This window comes from Falco punctatus (genome assembly GCF_963210335.1).
Source record: "Falco punctatus genome assembly, chromosome: 7".
Lineage (NCBI taxonomy): Eukaryota > Metazoa > Chordata > Aves > Falconiformes > Falconidae > Falco > Falco punctatus.
This window is the reverse complement of record NC_137587.1, coordinates 2,816,076-2,829,832: the sequence shown is the minus strand read 5'-3', so window position 1 is coordinate 2,829,832 and position 13,757 is coordinate 2,816,076. Positions and strand designations below refer to the sequence as shown.

The 13,757-nt window shown below is 44.2% G+C and overlaps 1 protein-coding gene across 7 annotated transcripts in view; it reads left to right on the top strand.

Moving 5' to 3' along the window:
• The window catches only part of AMBRA1 (autophagy and beclin 1 regulator 1), a 137,221-nt gene that overhangs the window by 18,384 nt on the left and 105,080 nt on the right, over positions 1 to 13,757 (top strand). The gene's annotated exons all lie outside the window — the stretch shown is intronic.

The window sequence follows — 13,757 nt, the reverse complement described above, 5'->3', positions numbered from 1 at the left end:
GGGGTGAGCTTGTTGGGGGCAAGCTGATCACTGAAAATTTTAGGCTCTGCTGTACGTCTTGGTTTTAAGGGTTTGGGGTTTTTTTGTATACTTAGGTCTATTACAAGAAACAGAATGAGCCGAATCGAACTGGCACCACAAAGGACCTGTGCTTTGTGCAAAAGTGTCCCTGCTGGCTTGTATGGATGGTTCAGCTACACTGGTACTTTAGGCAGCGTTTCCCTACTGGGTTTCAGTTTGACATCCTCCCTGTCGAGTGATTTCTGCTCTGGTCAGAGGAAAGGTCCAGTCTTGCTGTTTTGTGGAAATGGATGCTTTGTGCTGTAGGAAAGCAAGGTTTCCAGGTTGGATGCAGATGTAACTGACTGAGAAGGCCTTGTACACAGGAGCGCCTGAGGAAAGGGAATTCTTTCCTTCTTCGGGCAGATAAGCTGATTATACTCAGGCTAGAACAGTAGCTGCCTTTCTTGTTGCTGTAGTTGCGTAGCAAATAAGTGGTGTGGTGGTCATGAAATTATTCATCTGCTTCTAAATCCTTGCCCTAGTTTTTTTTTTATAGCCTGCCATAATGAGAGTCCCAAGCTGATTACATGGTAACTACTTCTTTCTTGGGCCTGAACTTACCTGCCTTTAATTTAAATCAGATATCCTCTAGTCCTTTATCAAAGGGCAGAGAGGTGAGAAGGAGCTGACAAATTTAGCTTTAAAATGGCACTTGAGTGAGTCTCGCATTATCTTTCTTTTGAAATAGCTGTACACGCTGATGCCATCTCCACTGTGGAGCTTGTTCTCTGGGCTGAGTCACTGCAGTGTCAGAAATAACGAGGGGGGGGGGGGGAGCAAATAGCCTTTTTATTAATCAGGCAGTTGGCACATATTACTACAGTGAGGTGTAGTGGGATTTGTAGATGTGATCTTTTCTGTGACAGTTGTATAATTTAAAACTGCCCTGGGGTATATAACTCAGTCCACCCAGGCGTGCAGGAGCTGGACGCATTGCTGCCTAACAGCTGGAGTCCTGTGACTAAATCTCTGGGTCACTTCGTCGCCCATGGTGGTTGCTGCTGTCAGCTCTGTGGCTGTAGCATCTGTGCAGGGTTGGTTGCCTCCCTCATCGCCTCTGCAAGCAGGTGCTTTTTGCCGAGGCATTAATTTGGAGTGCATGAGCTTAATTCCAGAGGAATTCCTGCGAAGGTGAAACCTCTGGTGAAATCCTTTTGGCAGAGTTTGCAGAGACTCTCATAGGGACTCTGCTTCTGTTATCAGGCCTTTCTCAAGAACATGCACAGCATGTTCTAACTTTTAACTGAGTTAAGCTAACTGTGGAGTACTGAGGTAAGGGGGCTGGAAGCAGCGAACAGTCAGAGTTAAATGCTCGTAGCAATTTCCTTGAAGTAAAACTTAATTCCCTTTCCTGTTAAACACCTTGGGTGACGTTGGGAACTTCATGAAATCTTTCCCCTTGAAAGGAACCCTGTGTGTGGGATAGCTGTGTCCTGTGGGTGTAATTTTCTGCCCTTCTCAAATTAGCAGTTGCATTTTCCCTTATAGAGCACTAACAAGCCAGCGAGCACCTGCTGTACCTAATTTTTGCATAGAGTGAGCATTCTCACACCAAGTTGTCTTGTCTCCCAGACCTAGGGTGTGCTCCCGTAATGGAAAGTGCTGGAACCACTCCTGCACAGCAGAGTCCAAAATGTCTGTTAACCTTTGCTGCTGCAGAAGCGTGCAAAACTGGTGGCTAAGGCTCATGAGATGTAGGCTGTGTGATGCTCAAGGTGCTGGGGAAACAGGAGAGGGGAGGGTAAGCCTTCAAGCCCGGGGGTACAAGCAATAACTGCATACACACAGTCAACGTAGTTTCATGCCTGTGGACCTCAGGTTGGTTCTTAGCGTTGACTGTCCGTGTATCTGCCTGTGACCTGTCTTACCTTTTGTCCTTTGTCTCTCCGGTAGATGTCCTCATTGGGCAGCTGAGCTCTGTATTCAAAAGCCAGCTGAAAAACTTGGGATAAAAATTGCATCTGGGAACTGTGTGTTGTATATCCGCATTCCCTGTCTGTGGGCAGGATCCACTCATTGACCTGTCTTTCCTGGCTGAGAAGTAGCTTGCTGGGAAGACATTGCCAATTAAGTTAATTGGTAGTTTAATGAAGGCTGTTCTTTGAATTCCGTTGATGCAGCTGTGTCAGCTGGGTAGAGAGAGAATTCTGCTCTTTCTGATGGTGCTGGGCTAATTACCTTGGGCTAATCACGAAGACACTAATAAGCGTGTAATGAAGCTGTTCCTGACTAACAGCTCTGGCACCTCTTAGGAGGAACCTGTCGCTGGGAGCTTCGGCAGTACAGCAGTCTTGCTGCATTCAGCTTGGCCCGAAAGCAGCACAAGTGTTGAGCTGCGTGTTTCTTGAAGCTGTGTGAAATTGGGAAGGTTTATGGTCTGCCTTAAGCAGAAGCTGGTGAGACAGCTTCGGCTTCTCTGAGGTTCTCCAGGCTGATCTCATTAATTCAAATGTAGGGTTTTTTTCCCCCTGTGGATCTATCTTTGCCTCACTTTTAACATTAAAATGAAAAGAGCCTCAGAAATCCCTGAAGTTGCCATGTGAAATGTGCTGCATAAATTTGGTGAGAGGAGCTATTGGCATCTGTGGCTGAAGGAAAGATAACTGAGCAACAGGTGAACTAGTTTAACTTTTCTCTAACTTCCTGTTAATTAAGAAACGGGTTGAAGAAACATTGTGTTAATACTGTACTCTTAGTGAAGGAGAAGATCCTCTAAGCTGTTGTTGCTGTGTGGGCCAATTCAGGTTGATAAGGAGAAGCTGAACAGGGAATGAAAGAGGATTCTCCTAGTCAGCTGCTTGTTTGAGATGAGCTAGTGCCACTGTCTTAAGAAAATGATACATCGAGTCCTAGCAGTGGTTGCCACTGAATTTAGCTCATCAGTTAGTGACAGGTACAGTGCAATGCTGACTAATAAAACCGGTCCAGATCTTCAAATGCCACCTCTATGGCTATTTTAATGACACAAGTGATATCTACAGTGTGTTATTTCACAAAAAAAGAAATACCCTGGTTTTAAATCTTGTGGTGTTTCTGAGTTCTGGCATGGCAACCCAGGCCAGAGTCTTTCTAGAATGGATGCTAGGGGCAAGTAGTGCCATGTGTGTCCCTGTTGACATATTTCAAACCTTACCCTGTGAAACAGTCCCTAGAAAGGGGAAAAAATAAAACGCACAGGGGGAAGCTTGTCCTTTACCCATTCAAGATTTAGTTGCTCATAATATACTAAGTGGGCAATTCTGGTAGTGTTTACCTGCCTATTTTGACTAGAGATTTGAATGAATTACTGCAGATAAAAGATGAGCCCTGTCCTATTGCCAGGCAGGTTTGCATGAAACATGAGGAAATGCGTATTATTCTTATTTTTCCATTATGAAGCTTTGTCTGGCAATTATGTTAAACTTCTCTAACCACTCCATTGTACTCGTTCCAGAGGTCAAATTCTGTAGGTGGTGGTATGAGTAACTTCTGTGCCTGTGTTTCACGAATACATAATGTTTTCACCTTGCCTCACCTATTTAGTTTGGCAGACAAGGTAGACTATTGAAGTTATCTGAAAATCAGAGAAGTGTTTTAAACTGGCCTGGGTGATGGTTTTGCCCTGCACGAAGATAGGAAGGAGTGTATGTGAGGTGGGGAAGTTTGTATTGTCTGGGAACCTTTGTGTTTTGTATTTATCCTTTATTTTGTTTGTGAGGAGATAGAAATGTGGATTCCACAGTGCTGTGCAAATAATTGTCCTGCCAAGACTGCACAGCTTACTGAAGGCATTGCTTTTTTCCATGTATTTTAATCTGTTGGATGCATTGTGCACAAGTGATATGTGCAGACCAGCTTCCCTGGAACCGTGTATCAGGGTCCAGTGTCAAATTTCTGTCTTTCATTTTGTCAGCTCTCGTCTGAGGTCTGCGGTCCCTCCTGCCTGCATTCTTGCTGTGTGACGTGAACTCAGCCTTTCCCTGAGCTCGGATTGCGTTGCTCTTGGTCTGGATGAGAAAGCTATACGCGGGGTTGTGTGATCCAGGTGTCGGTGTACAGTGCAAGTGAGTTTGGCTGTGCTGTGTTACTCTTAGAAAAGCTTCAGTGCTGTACCGGTGGCTTCACCTATTAGCTGAACGCGGACCTTTGTGCCCTGCCTTCGACAGGGATAGAGGGGCCTGACAGAACCCCAGGTGCAGCAGTGTGAAGCGGTGGTACCATCCTCGCCTGCCGGGGCAGAGCAGGTCCTCCAGCTCTTACCGCTCCCTCTTCAGTCTTGGTGGCCTTTCTGACAGCACGTAGCACTCCATACTTGCCGCAGGTATGGAAAGAAACACCTAGTCTGTTCCGGTTTGAATTTCTCAGGATTTATTTCCATATTGCTTTGCTGCCACAAGAGGGTAATGTTGCTTCTGCTCCTTGCTTTCCCTGTCTCCTTGCGGAACCAGAAAGTTTCTGAGTTCTTGTATAAAAAAACAGAAGGTAGCTTGAAAAGCACCACGTGCAGACACACACACCTTCCCCCCCCCCCCCAGTCCTTAATTGCAGCTTATCTCCTTAGTTACCATACATTTGCAGGTTCTTCAGTGTTTGGAGAAAGGCATGAATGGGAATCGGAGGGGAAATGGCTCTGGTACAGAACGCAACCCAGGGAGGAGCTTATCCTCTTGGCTTTCTTAAGGGTTTGAAAGCTATACGTGTGGATCAGAGGCGAGAAGGTATTTCGCCTTTCTGATGTGCAAATGTCCGTGAGTTAGAGCTGTGAAAGACCTTACCAACTTCTGCTAAGCCTGAAGCAGACCTTTCCTTGGGGTCTGCCTTCTCAAAGGTTTTGTTTGCATTTAAATGGCTGCTCATCTGTCCTCAGAAGACTTCCATAATATGGGGCTTATTTTCTGGAGGAATGCTTTGCAGACGTTGACTGGAGACTTGGGCGGTCACCTTTTCCACGGGGTTTTGTTTATTTTCTTGTTCAAGTATGCCTCGAGCTATGACCTAAATTTTGGGCTTTTCCATAAGGAAGCTGTGAATATGTTTGGGCTTGTTTGGCTTTTTTGTCCTGATGCAAATAGGCATGGTTTACTCATGGCCACGAGGGGATGCCTCTTGTCCTACATTGATGACACATCAAAGCTGTATCTACAAACCGGGGGCCAGTCTGTCGTCTGAAAAGAGAGTTTGTTACCCAGTGTGTGAAATCAAAAAGTCTAAGAATATGAGATACTGCTTTTAATACAAAGTTGCATAAGTTTAGGTGCTTGGTGAACTAGCACGCCTTGGTAGTTTCTACAATCAGATTTATACACGATGACATGAATATTAATTTGTTAACTTCCAGCCCTCTAACACTGATTGGATGGTAGTCTACCTAATGGTTTGGTTAACTGTGCGTGCTCATTGAGGAAGGGTCTCTGTGGGCCAGGGTATCTGGTGTAAGGGGTGTCATTTTTAGTATTCTAATGAAGGTAGTTCACTTAAGGACACATCTTTGGCTATTTGTCCAACAAATATCAGATACATCTTGAATGCAAGCGTCTTCTGTTGCCAACTTTCCAGGATGTAATTATTCTTCAGAGTTGCTTTGTCCTCAGCAGCAATTACTTCAGTTAATCATTCTTGGTAGTGCTTTGCGTGGGACGTCCTGAGTCGAAGTAATTTGTGTGTTCTGTTTCTTCAAGATTATGTGCAGATTGTTAAACAAAACCGTGTGTCCGTATAGTATTTGTTAGTTAGCTTACGTGTTCTGGTTAAAAAATTTGATAATGTCTGTGGTTAAAGTAGATTGACAGGGTGGGAACACCCCCATTCCTGCCCAGCAACAGCAACTGCTGCATGTGAGATGGAGAAGAGTCCTGTCACTCTTACAGCTTGTTCCTGAGTTCGTGCTGGAGCCTGAGCTTCTGAGGTGCTGCTCTGGTTTTTGATTTAAATGACCAGGCTGCTCAGATCTCTGCGTGTATTGGCTTCTGATAGCTTTCTCGCTGTGTACAGCACTGAGTGAAAAGGTGCATGTCACTCATATCCTAGCCTTAAAAACAAAACAAACAGAGCATTTCCTTGCCCCCTGCTGCGGATTCAGAGTTACCTACTAGGAGACAGTTCTGTGACTGAAATTTACTGTCAAAATAAGGGAAGAAGGTAGTGCTACACCCTTTACTTTTTTAAGGGAACTAAAGCAGGAGGGCATTGCCTTACCTAAAGCTGCAAAATGTGTATTGTGGTGGAGACAAAGCACATACCTAGTGTATTCCGCCTTGGTTTGTACCATATTTCACAAAACCCACGTTGTTACTATTTTTTTCCTAATTGCTTACAGCAGTTGTGGCTTGCTTATTCAAGTATTTAATATCTGTTGCAGTGGTGACGTGCTGAGTTCACTGGAAAAGGGGGGGACTTGGGCAGGAGGAGGGCACAGCTCTTTGGTGTGGAGAAGAGAGGGGCAGCACGGCCGGCTGTTCGGGGTGCACGTCAGTGGGAGCACGGCCTGTGCCATGTCTGAATGGACCCACCACATTTCCCCTCTGCCCACCCCGTTACATTCAGGCCCATTACTTACGGAAACCTTGCTAGTCTGTGTCCTGGCATTTGTAGTTTGGGCTCACCATTTTGTTTAAACTTACGGTGTGTAGGCCTTACCTGTGCTGTGGGAAGAAGGATTTCTCTGGCAAACCTCTGTAGCCTCTGTCTGTAACGTGAGAGTTTTGGAACAATTTATGCTGTGCTGTTTTCAGGCTTAGTAAGAAATAATCGCAAAGATGCTTGCTACAATTCTTGAAAGTTGATGGTGATAGAGGTAAATATTACCTCAGTAGTTAGTGAGGAACTAAAATAGAAGTTACGAAGGGCTTTGCAAGCAGAGACAAGAGGTTTGGATTTGTGGTTGGGAAAGAGGTGCTTGAGGGGAGAAGGCCAACATCGTGGGGTGGTGGAATGATTTCTGGAATTGTTAGCCTGGCTGTATAGAAATGAACAAAGACCTAATTTGTCAGTGCCAAACATAATGTGAAGTGATAATGGGAAGGTGACCTGAACATTTAGACATGATAATTAGCTATTTTTATGGGTGAGATGTGCGGGCTGTGGACAAACGACAAGTATTGTTTGGCCTTTTCTAAAAATGGGAAATAAAAATTAGTTTTATGATGAGAATTTAACCACGTCCTGAACTGTAGGAGAGGCTGCCGTGATGCCTAAGTGGTCAGTTGAGTCTACATGAGCTCTGAGGTTATTGCTGCCACCCTTCCAGCTTTGTGGGTTTTTTCCAGATGGAGCCTGCTGCCTCTGTGTGGGCAGGAAAGACTTTTTTACTGGTGTGGTAGAAGTTTGAGCTTTTGAATTTGCTGATAGTTGTTATGTAGAACAAGTGAAAGAGGTGCCTGTTCTCTTGCACAAATTTTCCTCCCCCTGCCTTTGCTGGTTTCCTGATTTAAGAATAATATAAGGTTGCTAGAGCCCTTTTACTTCCTTACTGAGAGATGGTGGGGGAAAAAATTATGCCTTGTGCTTTCCTTCTTGCAGTGACTAATAGAGGTCACTCCCTGTTGCCGAGCTTCCCCAAGTACTTCGGAAAGCTGAGCGTGTGCAGTCTTCGCCAAACTTCCAGAAAGGATTAAGCTGCCTTTTCTTTTTCTTGGCCTGAATTTAAATGTAGAGCAATGACTGTAGCACACAAAATGAGATTCTTTTTCCCATGTTACTTTTGGAGCAGCTTGACTTGCAAATTAAGCAGGTATAGAACTAACTGCTTTCTCAAATACCATCATGGTGGTTCCCCAGTCAGACCACGGCCCTTCTCCCTCCTCTTTTTTCTCTTTTGGTAGTCCAGGCCTAGTAATGAGGAGTTCACCTATAAAAGAATCAGGTAAACTTTGTTTCTCTGCAGTCTCCAGGAAAGAGAGAGCTGTTTCCCTACAGGTGTGTCTGTCTATGGGACTGTTCTGGGACTTTGTGTTCACCTGCTCCAGCATGGCAGCAAGGGAACTTGTGGAAACTGGATTCCAGTGACATTAATGAGGGTGGAAGAGGTACATGCTTCCAAACTGGCTTACTTTTTTGCTTCTGCTCTAGAGTTGGGTGGGCTGTTTCAGTTTTTGGGATTTTTTTTTTTTTTTTGTTTGCTTGTCTGTTTTTCATCTTGGAGTTTTTTTGGAGGCAGGCTTGTATGAGATGACCATACAACAAAGATCTTAAGTAAACATAGTTTGCTTAGAAGTTGAAAGACAGCTGGCTTCAAACAGATAGTTATTTGAGGATACCATGAAACATATCAGTTCACACCTTTCCCACAGACCGGGAAGACCGTGAATAGCTTTCCTTGCTTGAAAGCTCTCCTTTGTTAGGCTGGCCGTCTCCTGTGCTGTCCGCAGGTGGCTTCCCTGCGGCTTCCCGACCCAGCTGCTGCAGGGCAACATGTCCAGACAAGCTGCCTTGACCTGGAACAGTTGCTCCTTTTCACATTTATTATTTCCATGCATTGAGTTCATGTACTTGTAGTATTCTGTCTAGGGGGTGATGCTCAGTTTATGATTAATGGTGGTCTTTGATATGTTTAAACTATCTAACTGTGATTCATAGAGCTTGTTGTCTGTCTGCAGATAAGTAAAGTTAAAGTTTTGGTTTGGTTTTGTTTTTCCTTTTGCTGAGAAAGAAACGATGGGCAGGCCCTCAGACCTTCTATTTCGGGACTGCTTGCTCAGCTAAAAGCTCTTCAGCTTTCCTGGATGTGGGGAGGAGCTGGAGATTTCGGCAGTAGAGCGTGCTTCTTTTTTTATGCTAATACAAGCCTTAATCATTAGATGTGCAGTCACTTACATATATTGCGTGCGTGCGCTCATTCTTCACGCTCTTCATAAAAGCACGCAGCATGGTGTGCCTGGGGACAAAGTGCCCTCATCCAATTATTCACTCCTTATTATGGAATCTGGGCTGGAGAACTTGCAGTAGCATGCATCTCCTCTGGGCCTGGAGCAAGAGGAGAGGGAGGGACCTGTGATCTGACTCAGTAATACAACTGTAACCAAAACAGTGATGACTCTATAGATTTCTCCAGTTGAGCTGTTCTGGTCTGTTGAATAGCTAACATGCATTTTAAACACTTTCCACATACATATTTAACTGATTGAGCCAAATGGCTGTTTGTGTGGTGATGTAACTGACCCCCTCCCTTGCTCTTCTTGAGAAAGCACCTGCTGGAACTGAAGGCTGTGAATAAACAGGGTTCATTATCTGCCAGGAAACTGACTCATTTTTCGGCTTGAAATGCATTAGTATCAGATCCTTCCCCTGGCTTCCTGATGTAGGACGGCTGGGGTAAGTGGCTGAACTACCCTGCCAGTCATCTGCTGACCTGACTCTCTTCGTTACTCCAGCCTGAACAAGAGCATTTTAAAGGAAGTGATTGATGTGTGGTGAGACCTCTGTTTTCAGAGCCTTAGAAGCCTATGGAGATAACTGTACGGCTTCTGCCCCCTCAGGAAAGACACCTCCTCTTCAATTCCCTATGGAGAAGCAGGAGCCCTATGTAATTATCCCAGAAGCTGACGCAGATCTGCGTGCGTGGGTAAGCAGAGATTTCTGCTGTCCACACAATCTGTGGAGCTGGGAACTCCCGGAACAAGGAGAATTTGAAGCAGACCTTATACATATGAAGGTAGGTAGAAGAGGCCTCAAAAGACTAAAGCTGTCTGCAGGCTGAGGGAGTGCAGTGTGGTGGCTCTCTTTTGGCCATGGTTTCAATTCGCTTATTATAACCATGATGACTAGGAACCAATTCCCTCTAGCTGAATTTCTGATATAATTGTATGCCGTTAAGGGTGCATGCGATTCCTCCTAGGTGGAGGAATGTGATGTCAGTTTTCAGCTTGCCTGTGGTGCCGGTCCCATTCTGAGCACTGGTATAAAACTGCCACTGTAGAGCAAAATAGGACATGCAGTAGCTTGAGCTGATATAAATATCTTCTTCCCTCCCTGCCCCTCAAGTTTTGCCCCTGCAAAATGAAAGTGCAAGATCTTTGATTGTTCTTTTCATGTTGGAGTTACTGCCAAAGTAATCAATGCTGCCAGAGCTGCTCTTGACCTTTTTTAATGTCTATCATGGATGTATGCTTCCTCTCACCTGCTGAAATAAGGCATTAGTCATTCCCTGGTGCTGTAGGATGAGGACCTCTGCATAATGCTCGCTCATCTCCTTGCATGGCCTGTGTCAGCACGTGAGGTAATAGATTAAGCGTGTGAGCTTGGGTCAACTTAAAAAAAACCTAAATAATTTGTCACTTTCCTCAGAACCACTGACCTCCTCTGTGATGAGCTTCAAAGGTGATGTGTAGCTCTTGTGGCATCAGGTGGTAAATGGAGGTTGAAGTTCCTAGTCCAAGAGCAGAGGTGCATTAATAGCATAATTAGTCATGTGATACTACTTTCTAGTTGAACTGAAGTAGGTAAACTTTAAAGGGTTAACCATGTTCTTCTTGAAACTGGCTCCCTGCTGTGTGATTAGGAGAAGACAATTCCCAATGTTTGTTTCTGCTGTTGGAACTCTTACTTGCAGTTCTTTGTTTGTGTAATTGTGATCCTTTTCCCTGCACTCCTTCCCAAAGGTACTTCCCATCCTGGCTGAAGACCTGATGTGCTGTCTGTTTGCTGACTGAGAAATCCTTACAGCTAGTTTTCTAGGTGATTCTTGCCCAGATTCAGTGAAGGGGGGAAAATGTTCTTTGTGATAACTTCTGTCCTGTATCAAACCTGCTTCTCTGACAGCTTCATATCTCCAGCTGCGAAGGATGTCTCCTCTGTCACCGATTGCTCTTCAGTTAGTGCAAGTTCTTTCTCAAGCTGGCCAAAGTGTTCTACAAAGGCTGTATTTGGCACGTATCTATGATCATGTATCTCATCTTTGCTGTTATTGCTTTCCCTAAAGAACAGAAATTTTCTTGCAAAAGGTGTTCATTATGTGGAATAAGTTTTTAAAAAAGAAAAGTGATGACAAGAATGCCTAACAGGGCCTGGATACTCGTAGGAAAGGCAGCCTACCCGCCCTTGTTCCTCACTGAGGGTAAGTTGTATGGCAAAGATACAAACAAGGGGATAGAGGAGCTAACTCGGAGAACTGCACAAGTGGGTGTTTTCATCAGTAGTTAGATCATCAGGGTATTTATCTCTTGTAGATGATCGCAACTGTCTTAAGGAAAGTTTCACTATTTTGTTTGACTGTTTCTTCTTTTCTGATCACCTGCTTCTGACCTGTCTTAATTCGGTTTTGATGCCAGGCTAAATATGTCTAACCATGTGAAAGCTGAAACAGTCTAGAAATGTTAGCTTAGAGGTATCAGAGCAGATTATGTTAAGGACTTAATTTTAGAAATCATTTTTTCAGGCAATCTTTAGAACTGCATACTGATTGCTTTTTTTATTTTAAGCTTGAATGTGAAACTGGTGATAGCAATAGTGTGTTTCTGTTTGACAAGAACCACAAAACTTTTATGGAAAATGAAGCTATGGAACAAAATGCTTGATGGTTTCTGCTTACGTGACTTCAATTTGCTCTTAGAAAGTAGGCAACACAATACAGACATGTTGAAATAATTTTTTCCCTATTCTTCTGAGAAAAGGGAAGGAAAAAAATCCCAACCCTACAGTCAGTGGATTGTGTTGGTTGAGATTTTTGTTTAGAATAGTTTTCCAGTGTTCTGTCAAGGCTTTAATTGATCTCCAAGAATTAATTGGGTTTGTTAACAGTTAATAATTGAGCCTCGGATTTGAGAGAGGGTAGCAGAGTTACTGGGCAACTGGAAAAAAATCAGCTGTCTTTAAGTTTTGGCTTTCTTCTTATTTTTAAGTTAAGTGTTGCCTTGCTGTAAGAGGACGATGACTGAAAGGAATTTGGTTTTAAACTGTTGCTGTTCATTACATTCATATGAGGAACCCCAGGAGCACTCGGGAGAACTGAGTGCTGGCTGTAAACTGGGGGGCTGGAAAAACAATGTATATGAAGCAGTGTGGTAATTTCACCTCCAAATGGGCAATATGGAATATAAAAACCTTTCCAGGGAAGATGGAAAACCAGAGGAGGAAGCTTGGAAGCTGCCAAATTTGTCAATATAACTTGTGCTTTGAAGGATAACTAAGAATTGCTCTGTCTTAAGCTGTTTTCATAGCTGAAGGCTGAGACTACGGAAGGGGTACATGTGCTTGCTGTCCTTAAGAGTGCTTCATTTTACTAGTTTGCTCTGGTGGCTGGTGTGCAGCAGCAGCTTAGGAGGATGGCTGCTGACTGAACACCCTTTTGGTTTTAAGGAAAGCAAGCCCTTCCCTCGGTGTCACGTGGAGCAGTGCTACTCAGTAATGTGCGTGCTGTGACAGCAAATTTAAGATGTGGTGTAGGAACTGCATATCCTTAGAAACTGAGAAGTTAAATTTGCTGCATTTAATGCCTTCTCAAAGCCTGTCGAGATGAATCACTCGGTCCCAAGAGGCTTTGGTGGTGATCCTCACCCCCGTGGGGAGAGTGTGAGTATAGTCCAATGGCTGATGTGCTGTGAGGAGGCTGCTTCATGGCTTCTTTCCCCCTCAGGCTGCAGCTTCTGGCATTCAGCTGCTTCATTTCTGAGAAATTTCCCTTTTCTGCTTGTAGTGTTTTGCGTGCGTGCACTCTCTTTCTCTCTCCCTTGTCTAAAGGTGTCCTGTAACTTGGACCTTGCTTCCTTTCCCCCATCGCTAGTGATTGCTGCTGTTTTCAGACCTGAGGTACCAGGCTGAGTGTAGAGCGGCAGTTCCATAGCTACTGGTGTCTGGGAGAGGAATCTGCTGAGATCTCTGTGCTGCTGAACAGAGGCAATTTTTATCTTCTTGCTTGCAGTAGTTTTAATAAAAAAAATAAACCAACAAAAAAGTACAATCCCCCTCCTCCTATTTTAGCAAGCTGGGCCAGAAGCATCTCTCAGGGTGAGCAGAATTAATCATCATGCAGCATTGACTGACAACCTGGAGGATGATAATGTGTGATTATTATATTATTTTTTTTTAATTTTTCCTGGTGAGCGGGGGAGGAGAGTGGAAATTGCAGTTTCTCTGCTAATTGTAGTTCAGATGTCATTTGTGACAATTTCATATTGTCTAGACAGAGATAGTGGAGCAATTGCTTCCACAGAGCCTAGTGTTAGCCTGTTACATATCTGGGTAACAAAAATGGGGGGGGATGTGAGAGGAAGAGGGTGCTGTAAGCTGCAGAAAGGATTCAGGAGTCAAACACCCTACTGAAATGTTTCAAAAGGAGGTGCAAGCGATACGTGTTTCTTTCTCTATTTGCATGCTTCTGTTGGAAACATAGATGTTTAGTGGCTAGCAGTTCCCTTTAACAGAGCTGCTTCTATTCGTCAGTGGATTATGTTTATCTTCCCTAAGAATTGTTCTCAGCCTCAGCATTTACTGTGGTAGGGTGTTGGGCTACCTTACGCTTTGGGCTTGCTGAAAACAAATAGTCTGTGTCACTTCTGGGACTTAAGTGGCAAAAGCTACGAATGTGGCACCTAAGACTTGATCTAGTGCAGCATGACTGACTTTAAAAACATTTATCTGCATCTTCCTGGGGGACAGTAGGTTACATTTCCAGTGTCACAGATGGGACACTTTATTGATGATTATAACAGTGTATCTATTATTGAACCCATTTGTCAGTAGCAAATGTGTTCAGATCTCTAACTTGGGCCTCAAGGGCTCAG